The 10,544-nt window shown below is 52.4% G+C and overlaps 2 protein-coding genes across 3 annotated transcripts in view; one reads left to right on the top strand and one right to left on the bottom strand.

Moving 5' to 3' along the window:
- RALGAPB (Ral GTPase activating protein non-catalytic beta subunit) overlaps nt 1-64 on the bottom strand; it is a 64,012-nt gene extending 63,948 nt beyond the window's left edge. The window contains 1 exon segment of the mRNA XM_027664012.1: nt 1-64. The gene's annotated coding sequence lies outside the window, so the exon portion shown is untranslated.
- Nucleotides 65-10,486: 10,422 nt separating this feature from the next.
- NDRG3 (NDRG family member 3) overlaps nt 10,487-10,544 on the top strand; it is a 59,857-nt gene continuing 59,799 nt past the window's right edge. For both annotated transcript variants that reach the window (XM_027664027.1, XM_027664026.1), the window contains exon 1: nt 10,487-10,541. The gene's annotated coding sequence lies outside the window, so the exon portion shown is untranslated. The remainder of the gene's footprint in view (nt 10,542-10,544) is intronic.

The following is a 10,544-nucleotide window of genomic DNA, read 5'->3' as shown; positions in this document are numbered from 1 at the left end:
GTCGGGCCGGGCCGCTCCCTCAGGCCGCCGGGGCCGCGGCCGCTCGGCTCCGGCAGCGGGACCAGGAGCGCCGCTCGCTGCGCTCGGCCCGCGCCCGCTTCCGGCAGCGCCACAAAGCGCACGGCGGGGCCGCGCCTTGCGCATGCGCGGCCGTGCTGCAGCGCGACTCCCCGCCTAGGCGCGCGGGCCCCGCGCCGGCGGCACCGAATAAGTCGCGGGGTCAGGATGTGCGCATGCGCCGAGCGGCCGCAGCCGCGCCTGGCGCCGCCGCTCTGCGCTCCCTCTTAAAGGGGCCGCGGCCGCCCCGCCTGCGGCTCCCCCGGCCCGGGCACGGCCGCCCCAGGAGCCTCGGGCCGAGGAGCCGCTGCCGCCCCAGAGGCAGAGCTGGGCCCGTCCACCTCGAGCCACGCGGCCAGCGGCCGAGGCAGGCGCTGACCCGAGGGGTGCAGGCCTTGCTCCCTGATGGCATTAGGGCATACCCTGTATCTGTCCCCCTCCAGCCCCGTACTCCACGGACCACACGTGCCAGGCCATTGAATCCACAGAGCGCAGGAAATCTGGCTGTCTCTTTCACCCTCCCAGCCAGGGTCAGGGACTCTCTGCTCCTGGTCACTGTTGGATTCCAGTGGTTTCAGACTAGAAGTCACCTCACCAAAGTCTTGAGGAGAGGTGGTCTCAGCCCTTATTCTGCATCTGTAATCATGATGTCACCGATGTGCTGCAGACATTCAGGGCATCACCCTGTTCCAGTGCAGCCTTAGTCAGTCCATGGCAAATGGGAAGGTGGTGCTTTCCCCCACTGGGACAGTAGATTCCAGGTGTATTGGACACCCCTCCACATAACAGTGAACAGTGGCTTGCACACTGCTGCCACAAGGACTGAGAAAAACACATGGGCAATGTCAGTTGTGGCACCACTGGGCTGCTTGGACTCCAGTTTGTACTGGAGCTCCAGCACATCTGGTACAGCGACACTTGTTCAGGTCGTGATGGCCCACTGTGAGCTCCCCCCTCTGTCAGACTTTCATGGTGCCCATACGGGGCAGTTAAATTGTGAGCGGGTCCTGCTGATCAAGGCCACGAATCAGCTCATGGATGGGAACTGGGAAGTGTCACTCAGCGGGATATTGCCCCCAGTGCACCCCTGGAGGAGCCATCGGCACCTGCTGTTCTTCAACTCTGCAGGAACCCCGCAAGAGAGGCGTCCTCCAAGAGGCCAGGCAAGGGAGACAGCTGCTTAATTTTCTCTGTGCCCACAGCAGCTACAGCAAAGGCCCAGCAGTGCCCTTTTGGGTCCTTGAATTACCCTCCCCTGTAGCAGTCTATGCCAAGGATACATGGGCCTCTGGGCTGGTCGCCAAAGGCAGCTTTTTCCACTTGTCCCTTGTTAAGTTCACTTCAGCTTGGGCTTCACCAGCTCATTTCCTTCAGCTTTTCTTGCTGACCATGACAGCACATGGTCTGGAGTACCCCTTTGGTCAGCTGGGGTCAGCTGTCCTGGCTGTGTCCCCTCCCAGCTGCCTGCCCACCTGCAGTTTTCTGGCTCTCAGTAGGGAAGATCCATCCCTGCAGAAATTGTGGCACATGGACCACAAATATCATCTTGGAAGGACAAGCAGACACCCCTTACCACGTCCCCCAGGATTTGTGGAGTATGAAATTATTTCTCTTTGCCTCATGCAGAACCTGTGGAGCCCCACCCAGGATTCACCAAAGCTTTCATTTGCTGAGTGTTGTGTATCAGCCCATGTGAAAGTGCTGGATACTCCTTTCCTCTGGCCACTCCAAAGCTCCTCTGTGGCACAGAGGACTGCATGGTGGGGTTTGCACATCACTGAGTTGCGGGGCACGGAACTCGGAGTGGAGCCGATGGCTCACAGGGCCGTAACACCAGGCTGCACCGAGCGGGAAAGATGGTTGTGCTGTGCATAGGAAAGACCTTTGATGTAGGGAGATAATCAGGCACAATTAGGCACAGCTGAACCTCTGAAATGATAGCTCTACATTTCTTTTGTGTGGACCACACATAACACGACCACCAGGTATGTTGGAATCTAGTCCACGTTGATTGTTTCCTTTCCCAGGTGAAAGCAAAAATATACAGAGATTCCAGATGCACCAGAACAGGACAAAGGCCGCACACAAATCAACTGGCATTAGCCAAGGCATCATGGTTATCATTGTCGAAGGATCAGGAACTACTAGCTGCAGTACAGTTACTCATTAATTAATTTCTTGTAAGTCTTGGATAAATCTATGAACTCTTTTTCCATCCAGGCCTAGTTTAGGTTTTTTAACGGGTGAGGCAGGAGTATTACAGGATACTCATGAAGAATTGACATCACTTTTTTCAGAAAATCTTCAGTTACTGGTCTTATACCTTTCCTTGCTTCCTGAGATACTGGGTATTGTTTTAAGGAGAGGGATTGGCCTCCATCTGTTTCTATCTGCACTGGATCAGCTGACTTTAGTATCCCAACATCTTTGGAACTTTGGGTCCACCTTATCCTCAAGATACCCTCTCATGTCCCTTCTCACGGCTGTAATCCAGCAGTTAACCCTCCCATCACATGTATCTCAACAGCTTTATCAGATAAATAAAGCTAGGATGGTTGACTTTGTGTCATTCCCATAGGCCATACTGGGGTTTGTAGTACTCCCCCAGTTCACGAGTGTCATGATAATGTTTGTGTGAGGGTGTGGCAGTGCACCGTCCCAGCAGGGACCAGCCCCTCCGGCCGGTGAGCCGGCCATGTCCCAGCTGGCCGGCGTGACCAGCCCTGTCACACCTGCGTGGTGGCTGTGGTGGGGCAGGAGGTCAGACCCCGCTCAGTGAGGGGTAATGTGACTGTATCTGACCACAGATCACATTCAGTGGGGCTACAGACTGAGCCCCAGTGGGGATCAGTGGAGCTGCTCTTCCTCGGAGCTGAGGGTCAGCAGACAGGGGCTCTCCTGAGGAAACTCCTCAAGGCTGAGAGCCCTCATTGCGTGAGGGATTGTGCATTCTGGGTTACCCTTCTGAAATCGTGAGAATTCTTACAGTTGGGTAGTTCCAATTCCACTTGAGAGCGCAAATCTGTATTCTAATGTTGTTGGAGCTTTCATTGGTTTATAAAAAAAATCTCATTTGAATACATCCTCAATGACAGAAAGCACTGGGTAATTCCATACATCACACCTGACTCAGCGTCTGCCAAGCACTCCTTGTGTGCGGCCCAAACGCGGGCCCTCCTCGGACCAAGAGCAGGTGGTTTCCATAACAGCACTCTGTGGTTCACAAGAAATTTAGAAGATAACATACAGTCATTGATAGAAACTGAACAGCAGTGTGATGGAGAACAGCAACATTCTGTTGTTGGTGTAGACGTGTGCCATGTGATGCTGTAGAAGCATAAGTGTTACCTCAGAATCAGCACCTCATCTATGCCACAAGGCAAGCGGCTCCTGCTGCTGCCTGATGGTGGGACACTTTTGTGGATTTAGCTCCAACAGCTGCTGTTATACAACTACTCCCACACCCAACAGGTTTTTTACTTATTGCTACTCTTGTATTGCTGATTGTTGTAATGACTGTGTATATAAGGATCTTTCTACTAACTGAAAAGCTTACTGATGTAAACTGCAAATTACAGTATCCTTAGGAAGACCCTAAAGATCACAACAGCAGGGGCATAAGGCTGTTCCTGCTATTCCCCGTTTCCTTCTTACAGTCCCTCCAGTAATGGGTATTTTATTTGTCTCCTCCCAGAGTCAGAGCACCTTTCTCCTGGGGGCTGTACCAAGCACAGCAGCGAGCACAAGCCCAGGGTGGGTGGCAGAAGCCACCAGCTGTGCAGCTCCAGGGTGGCACTGACATGACCTGCTAGACAGAGAGATATTTATACACATCTGTCTCTACATATGGGAAGCTGTACAAATGCATACAAATATATTATACAAATACAGGTGCACTTCCATATGGGGTTTTTTATTTATTTGCAGAACATGTTGGGTGTATCAGGTGCCCAGGGAATCTGTGCCTGCCCCATCCCTGGAAGTGTCCAAGGCCAGGTTGGACAGGGTTTGGAGCAACCTGGGCTAGTGGAAGCAGGCATGGCATGGGGAATGGAATGAGATGAGCTTTAAGGTCCTTTCCAACCCTGTGATTGTTCTGTGATTGGTTTTTATGATAATATAACGATTCTAGAAAAGATTGTGTAATAAGACATTAACTTAATTAGTAAAATTTAACTGCAAACAGAAAATGAAACAAGAGGAAAAGGCAAGCTCAGGGTTAGCCCTGACCCCGTGGGCTGCACATAACCTGCACCTGGCTGGGACTCAGGGACAGGCCCGTGGCTGACCAGGAGGTGTCCACACACGGCTCCAAGCCAGCTGGTGACCAACTGCAGGTACTGGGGCAGCCTTTGGTGTTTGTGCTGTGCAAAACACAGGCATGCAGCCCACAGAAATGGAAAGCCAAAACTGAACACCAAATTTCCAGGAGCATGTGTGTGGGGGCAATAACCCCAAAGGGATTACAGGAAAAGACCTCGGGTGTTGGGAGAAAAAAGGCTGAGGGATTAGAAACAGAAAACTGGAGTCAGTATTGGGTGGGGGGTTCCCTTTGCCCACAGCTGTCACTCGAGCTTAAAACTGCTTGTGGTCACCACTTTGCAGTAGCAGCCTCTGTGTGCCGTGTTTTCTTACCCTGTGACCCAAAAGGATGTGGTGGTGATGGTGTGCTGTCAAACACAAGCCTGGCTGAGCAGGTACAAGTCAGCAGCACTCAGCCAGCACTCTTCCTCCAGGATTGGAACCACAGCTCTCAAAAAAAGAGCAATGTCAGACAAGACCATTGGCATTCAAAGAACAAAAAGAAAAGGTTTGTTTTGTTGTAAGGCCTTTTTACATGCTAGACATGGTCATCCATCCACTAATAGGGCTATTAATGCTGGTCTTACTAGTCACACTCTCTGAGAAGCCCTGTTGTGGTTTACACTGCAGGCAGCAGCATCTGGGATGAGATCTTACGTAAACTCGACTGAGATTGGGGAAGTAAAAATGCAGTTTTCAACTCTTTCTCTGAAAAGCTCCTTTCAAAATTCATGGCTCATTTTCAAATCTCATCTGAGACAGTTTGGTCAGGAGTCACTGGTTTCTCCCCATCCAGTGACTCGGCACTGAGAGCTGCAGGTACGGGGGCATCACCCCCTGCACCTCACCTCAGCCCCCTCACACTGCTCCCCAGCAGCACAGTGGGGGCACACTGGGGTGCCACCACCCATCGCTTCTGTGGAGTGGGCAGTGGGCACAGCTGCCAGGGAGCAGCAACCTGGTCTGGCAGCAGGGATGGGGTTTGGCCCTGGCCTCCCCAGCCAGGTGCTCTGTCCCCAGATGGACCTCTGCCCTCAGTTGTTGGGGACATGCAGCCTCTTTGCTTTGCCACTGAAGCACTTTCTCCTCTAGAAAATGACTCATCACTATTTTTACCAGATTTTTTTCCATATTTCTATCAATCACATTCTCTGGAATAGCTTCTATATATTTGCCTGATAGAGTCAGTAAACTGAGTGGTCTGTAGTTCCCCAAATCCCTTTTAAAAATCAGAATGGCATTTGCCATTCCCATTCCTCTCATATCAAGGGCATTTCATTCTGTGGTTACATAAGCAGGTAGATGACTAATGTTTGTTTAGTCTACAACACACTGAGCGAGTATGATCTAGGGCAAGTAATTTCTTCTTATGAGCAATTTGTCTCAGGATTTCTTCTACTTACCTCAGTTTGAAACAGATTTTCTGGCTGATTCATTCCCCATAAAAAAAAATCTCAGCCAGGGAATAGCCTGAAGCTGTTTTGGAGTAAACACCAATGGCAGCAAGGCTTCAGCTGCCTTCTCAAAAACCTTTTGGATTTTTTCTAGGCTTGAACCTCCCTGCTTTTGGATAGTAAGCAGACAGACATGGGAGTTGGGCCTCATAGAGAAGGTTTTCATCACACCCTTGTCCATCCCATCCTGCTCCTCCTGGGGTCTGCCTCTCCCCCTGCCCACTGCTGGCACCCAGCTGGGCAGAGCCCAGAAGCTTCATGCCACCCTGCCTGTCCAGAAAGACACCACTGCCCACAGCTGCTGCTTTAGAGCCCTGTGAGGAACGGGACTTTTTCTGGACCAGGCACAAGATTTGTCACACAGGTCTCCTGTAGAGAAGCAAGTGTTGTGCTGTCTGTGCTGTGACTGAGCTTCAGGAGATCTAAGGTAGAGCCCTGTTTTATAAGCATTTCATCAGTTTCTTATCACACTGCACCATGCGTTCTCTTAGAGGATGTCTTCTATCATTCATGTTTCAATTCACTAAATATTTTACAAACATTGAGCATATTTCCAGTCCAAAGTTCCATCCCAAACTACTCAGTCTCCAGGACCATGCCTTCAGTTAAGTCTATACCCATTGACATCAATTTGCTATATATCTTACATATAATGTATATGTCATATATCATTAACATATATCATAGATAACATATCTATAATCTTAACCATTCATTTATGTACATTTATACATATAGCTTTAATTTGGATATTTTGGCTACTTCCTCAGCCTGCTCTTCTGCACCAAGATAATACCACAGGTATCTTGCAAAGATTTTCTTCCCTTTTACTGTAACCCTGATGGCATTGTCCCATTTAGAGCTTTTTCAGAAAATGAGATGTGAAAAAATGCATTCCATCAGTCACATTCCCACATTTTCCATCACTTCCACTGCACACCTCTAATGTGTAGCTGTACTTTCAGGCATGCTGAGCTTTCATTGCTTTAGTTTCTATTTATACTTACTAGGAAGTGAATACAGATATAGCAACTACTAAACAAGTAAACACTGATGGAAAGGCAAGAGTGTGTAAAGGCAGAAGGAACCTGATGCAGTTTGTTTTCTAGGTAGGAGGACAGGAGCCATCCCTACCTGTACAAACAGAGCCAGTGCTCCTGGCCACTGTGCCTGGAGCAGGGCCAAGCTTGGGCAGAAAGGGGGTTTTGCTGAAAAGGAGCAGAAGAGCCTTTTGTGTTTGGCTGCGGGGTGAGTGTATGGGCCCTCCACACCTGGTCTGTGCCCCTCAACCACAAACCAGCCTACACAAGGAGTTCTCTGCCTTGAGAACACTGAGCGGCCAAGCTCAGCCTGGCCCTTTTTGCACCATGAGCTGCACTGCCCCAGATTCCTCAGTAAATGGTCAACATGAAGAATGTGCAGTGACAGTGTAGAAGGTGTTTTTGACTTGCCAGCAAAACAAGCAGAGTGCTCCTTTCAACTCTTCCACTTCCATGAAAGCCCCAGAAAGACACAAATGATCCATGGGCCATGATACAAAGCAATGAGGTTTGTGGAGAGCAGCTTTGCCCCCCTGCCCTCAGTGTTACCATGCTCCATCTTATGGGGAGGAGCAGCCTTTTGCAGGAGCTCTTTGAGCCAAGGCACATCGTGAGGGGAGCTTTCTGGACGTGAGCAGCCCACTGCTTTGGAAACACAAGCCCTTGCACTGGGCCCTCTTGCACAGCTCACCTTACAGGCCTGCCATTCTCCATGCACCCCTGGGTAGCAGCTGCTCCATATCCTGGCTGGGACTGAAGAGGACAGTCACCCTGTGCTGGACAGTAGGAGAGCCCCATCCTGGCGAGGCAGAGCTGCAGGAAACCAGACTCCAGCTGGGAGCTGCTGGGGCAGCTTTGCTCTCTGCATGAAACTGCAAAGGCCTGGGAAATCAATCCCACTGGTCCAGGAGATTTGAACAAACCTGGTGAGGCCTGTGGATGTAGGGATGGCAGAGTTAAGCTTGTGTCCCACTGTTCCCCTGACTACTGCCACAGAAGACAGAGGTGCCTGCTCGGGACCAGCCCCGGCTGTCACCTGATCCCTGCTGTCCCTCCTGGAAACAAGCCATCCATCAACCTGGATAGCCTTCAACAATCAAATGAGTCTCCTGAGGGAAAATCAAGAGAATAGGCTCCCCTCACCTAGCAGTGCAGCAGCATATATGCTGCATGCTTCTTTCTGTGCTGTCACAAAAGCTGTCAGAGGGAGAAATGTTAGATTTTGAACTCCTTGCAGACTGAGACCCGTCCCAGCAGCCTTCCAGCCCAGTTAGATGCTTTGATAGAGACTCTTGTTTTGTCAAAGCTGATACTTCTGGCAAACACTCTCCTTCAGAGAGTGCTGAATGCAAATATGCAGAGAAGATGTTGGAGTATCTCTGATTGCAACAAAAAACAACAGTACTTTGGAAAATATGACGTGGATTAGGCAGAAGAGAGGCTGGCAGAGACGGACTGAATTCTAGCTGGTTTTTTCCAAATACAGCTTTCCTCTGAATGCAAAGACTCCTTTTAGCTGTACTAAATGTGCACATTTAAGCAAGGGATGGGTGAGGTTTAAGTTGGCTTAAGGCAGTTTTATCAATTTGTAGTGAACAATTCATTTTTCTATAAAGCTTGAAAAATAATTAATTGAATTAAAATACAATACTGTTTCAAGATTGTCTTAGTATTTTGAACTACAGACCTGGATGGAGGGAGTGGTTGTTTCATTGCCACTGATCTCCTAGATTGACTCACATGGCCAGGTGGACATGTGTCTGAGTGACTGCAAAAAGCATTGAGGAGCCCCAGTCCTGACTGCCTTTACAGCCAGAGAGCCATCACATCATGGTTATTGCTGCACTGGATGCTCAACACCACAGTGTAAGGTTTTGTATGTCATTGCCAGCAGCACTGCTTTTCTTCAGTGTCTGCTCTGAGAAAAATAGAAACTCACACTCTCTGGGAGAATTGCAGGAAAAAAGGACACTTGTCAGTCAAAAGCACATGGGGAGGAGGTGGTGTTAGTTAGGGCAAATGCTGTTGCCTTTCGCAGGGTCCTGGACTGATGTTCTGCAGCACATGCCCAGATGAAATAACATAGAATCACTGAGGCTAGAAGAGTCCTCTGAGACCATCAAGTCCAGTCATTAACCCAGCACTGCCAAGGCCACCACTGACCATATCTGAAGAGTCCATTTGGTGCAGGGGGCTCGGGTGCAGCTGCAGACTCAGCTCTGCCTGAAGGGAGCCAGAGGCAAGAGGAACTGCCACCCCTGGGCATAACAGAGGGCAGGGGCACCCGTGGCCCAGTCGGGTGCCTGGGCACTCAGAAACACAGCACGAGCTGAGGACTGGGGAGGAAGAGCTGAGACTTGCACACACTTGGACTGGAAGGGGAGAAAAGCCCAGGGGTCTTTTGTTGGGGGTCCCTCCTTGGAGGTACCAGCTCCAGCGTTACTGTGCTGTGAATAAATTGCTTTGTGGAACGAGACACCTGAGACTCTCCATGGGAACCCTGGGGTGACTGTGAGCGGGGTGTGCGGGGAGCCGAGCGGGACCCGCCAGTCACGGGAGCCGCCGCTGCAAAGGGGCTTCAGTGCCGCGGGTAAAGTCACTGGTGGGGGGGAGTGCGACTGCCAGGGAGTCCCGGGAATGGTCACACTGGGAACTTTCCTCAAGACCCAAGTGCCACATCCCCACATTTTCTGAACACTTCTAGGGATGGTGGCTCCAGCATTGCCCTGGGCAGGCTGTTTTAATGCCTGACCACCCTTTTAGTGAGGAAATTTTCCCTAATATCCAATTTAAACGTCTCGTGGCACAATTTGAGGCCCCTTCCTCTCGTCCTGTCACTTGTTCCCGGGGAGAAGAGCCCGACTCTCCCCGGGACGTGCTCGGGAATGATTTACCTACACACTCCTCAGCTCTGCGTCGCCTCCTCCAGCGCTGTTCAGCACCAGCCTTCAGCTGCTGAGGTAGAAGCGTTTCGCGGGACCACAGGGTGGCATCAGAAACCAGGGCGCGGGGTAAGTTTGGGTAGTACCTCGTCTTTAAATGTTTGGGTCAGGTCCCCACCGGGGGCGAGGCGAGAGGCGCCGGGTGTGCTACACTACCCCGTGAAGTGAGCGCTTCCACGTGGAGGCTTCTTGGAGAGCGGGAAAAGGCAGCAGGAGGCGGAGGACGGCACACGCCTTCCGCGGGGCGCAGCCCGAGGTGCCGGGCAGGCACCGAGCTTGCTGTGCCACGGGGGTGCGACCCCCGAGCGGGGACAGAGGGACAGCACCGGGGGGGTCAGCGAGCCGAACCGGACCGCCACCAGCGGAGTGCCTGCGCTGCCTCCCTGCCCGCGCTCCCCCACGGCCGGCGGTGCCCTCCCTTCTCGCGTTCCCCCACGGCCGGCGGTGCCCTCCCTGCCCGCGCTCCCCCACGGCCGGCGGTGCCCTCCCTTCTCGCGTTCCCCCACGGCAGGTGGTGCCCTCCCTGCCCGCGCTCCCCCACGGCCGGCGGTGCCCCCCAGACCCGCGTTCCCTCCCTGCCCGCGTTCCCTCACGGCTGGGGGAGGGGGGCGCTCCCTCCGCGCCGCCCCGTCCCGGGGGGGCGGGGCCATGCTCTCTGCCGCACCGCCCCCCGCGCGGGGCGGCCCCGCGCAGGCGCAGCGCGGGCGGTGTCGCGGCGGGCGGAGAGCGGCGGTCCCGCGGTGCAGGTG

The sequence above is a fragment of the Corapipo altera genome, unplaced genomic scaffold (assembly GCF_003945725.1).
Source record: "Corapipo altera isolate COAL_440 unplaced genomic scaffold, ASM394572v1 110, whole genome shotgun sequence".
NCBI lineage: Eukaryota > Metazoa > Chordata > Aves > Passeriformes > Pipridae > Corapipo > Corapipo altera.
This window is presented reverse-complemented; position numbering and strand designations above follow the sequence as displayed.